The sequence below is a fragment of the Lolium perenne genome, chromosome 1 (assembly GCF_019359855.2).
Source record: "Lolium perenne isolate Kyuss_39 chromosome 1, Kyuss_2.0, whole genome shotgun sequence".
NCBI lineage: Eukaryota > Viridiplantae > Streptophyta > Magnoliopsida > Poales > Poaceae > Lolium > Lolium perenne.
In genome coordinates this window covers 96,076,527-96,079,350 of record NC_067244.2, presented here as the reverse complement: position 1 = coordinate 96,079,350, position 2,824 = coordinate 96,076,527, and positions in this window count along the sequence as shown.

Here is a 2,824-nt window from a genome sequence, read left to right as displayed (position 1 = left end):
GGTTTTCAGAATATTTTCATTCTTTTCAAGGGGAGACAATGATAATGACAAGGCATCGGCTATCCCTATGGCTTCCCAGGTGGCATAGTGGGTTTTGGATACTCTATTGTACCATGCCACCCAACCCTCAGAAGGATTAGGCCAGGCTCGCAGGCAGTCGGCCCAGGAAGACAGATCTAAGTTCTGGTTCACGAAGGGGATTCTGTTAGCCTCGCATGAAATTAAGAGAGCGGAACTCTCGGAAGAACGGGGACCGAGGCACATAGAATTTGCGAGAGAAGGATGTGGCAGTAAGATGTCTGAAACCTAAGATTGATAACGGAACAGAACATTAATTCAGGTGTTTGCTATTAATCCTAACGTTGATTCGAATGGCGAGAGGAGGTTAAAGATTACCTTCAGACCGGAGACCATGGCGTTGGTATTGGATGATTCCGCCATTGGAGGCGCTGTAGAGTTGGGGCGTCGCGGTCGAGATCTGGGATGCGGGTGGCCGTGAGTTGGAACTGCTCAGGCGGCGATTGGGGATCTGAGTTTGCTTTCTCAGACGGAGGTCGCAGGTTACCGTTTGGAGGAGCAGCTGGGTCGGCCTTACTCGTGTTTTTATGGTAGAGACCGATGCGATGCCATCGGCTCTTTTGGGAGATCGTTTGACTTTGACTGTCGGCAAAAAGTTGATTGGAAATACTTCTTCATTAATAAAGGGGGAACAAAAGAAGAGCCGATTGCTCGAAGTACTACTGATCCTACTCTACTAATCCTCGCTGCCCTCGTCGTCGGCATCGTAGCTGCCGCCGGCGCTGCTTCCGGAGAACTCCTCGTCGCTGCTGCCCCAGCCCTCGGCCGGAGCTTCTTCCTCCTCGTCATCATCATCATCTTCACTATCCGCCCAAGCGCGGAAGCGCTTCGCCGGCGGGTACCCAGCGGAGGAGGAGGATTCGTCTTCCTCCTCTTCTTCCTGTTCCTCCTCTTCTTCCTCGTCTTCCTCTTCCTCCTCCTTATCGGAGGAAGTGGGGTTCCCCCAGGAGTGGAGGTCATCCTCGCTCTTGCTCTCCAGTTCCCCTTCAATGAGGAACTGGAGGTCGCCCTCCCCATCAGTCAGGGGCAGGTCGCCATCTGATCCGACGAGGGTTTCTGGTGGGCCACCTGGTATGAAGTCGAAGTCCCACTCTGGCTCTGACATTGGCTCGCTCGAGGAAGAGGATTGGAAAGAGAGGCCGGAGGAGACGGAGGAAGAAGAAGACATTGCTACAGGGAGAGAGGGTTTTTCGGTGCCGATAGCTAAAACAGAGGAGGGGGATTAAGAGGTGAATCGGTCGGCACAGTTAAATAAGGGGGAGCCTAGTGGAGATTTAATGCCATTGCAGTTTCCGAGGAAGTGATGCTAAAGCTATCAAATCTTGCGGAGAAGTTGAGAAGGCAGGGCATCATGATGAAGAATATCCGTGGATGCTTCTGCTTTGCCACGACATGACCCGACTAAGGAAAAAACAGAATGATTTTGGAATTGTCATTTCCAAAACCAGGGGGGCATGTGTTATCACCAGAATTTGACCGGATCAGAGGTGGGCCGCGATTAAAGATGGGCTTGAAGAACATACATGGAAGGAATACATGAATCGGCCTTATATGCAAAGTTTGGGCTAGTTTGCCCGTGTATCTGTAATATAGTAGGATACGTATCGATTAGATAGAGTTTGGCTCGTGCCCGGTTGGGATTGTTCCCACGTTAGAAAGTCTACGGACTATAAATATGTATCTAGGGTTTATGAAATAAACAACAATCACGTTCACCACAAACCAATCTAGGCGCATCGCCAACTCCCTTGTCTCGAGGGTTTCTTCCGGGTAAGCATCATGCTGCCTAGATCGCATCTTGCGATCTAGGCAGTACACGTTCATCCGCTGTTCATGCGTTGCTCGTACTGAAGCCTTTTTGATGGCGAGCAACGTAGTTATCTTAGACGTGTTAGGGTTAGCATTGTTCATCGTATCATATGCTGTCGTCGTGCAACCCTGAGACGTCTAGCCGCCCTTACGCCTATCTTAGGTGTAAGGGCGGCACCCCGCTTGATCATTATTTAGTAGATCCGATCCGTTATGATTGCTCCTTGTTCTTCAAGGATTAGTTTAATATCTGCATAGTTAGGCCTTACAAACGGGTTGAAGGATCCAGTGGCGCGTAGGGTGTAGTTTGCTAGCCCTAGACAGGATGTTCCGGGGATCAACCTCGTGTTGGTTTTTAGGCCTTGTCTAGGGTCGGTTTACGATCACCGTGCGTGGCCGCCAGGCTCAATCACGAGTAGGATGTTCCGATTATGTGGTGAAAACCCTAGATCGTAGTAGGTCGTTTTAGCTTTATTCTGATCAAGCAGGACCACCATATATTCGTACACCTCGTACGGATCATGGGTGGATCGGCTCTTTGAGCCGATTCACAGGACAACCTGAGAGCCGATCGAGGCTCGTATTTAATGTTTACGTGTATGCCATGCAGGAAACTAAGCGAGGCACATCCATCACCTTCCTGACCAGGTATAGGTCAGGTGGCACGCCCTTGCACCAGCATCGGACGTGCGTGCCGAGTCTTTGCGGACCGTCGCTCGGAGGGACCAGGGCCAGCCGCAGTCCTGGGAGCCTCCCGGCTCTACCGTGTTGCCCGTCGCTGCTCGCCGGTGGGTTTCTGACCGCAACACACCCAAGTCAAAAACAGCAGCAGTAAACTTAGTCCAGCAGACACAACTCAAAGAATACTTCACAGCTTGCTGAACTTGAATGAAACTTCAAAGACACGCCTCTACTGCCATTAAGGTACATTCCAAAC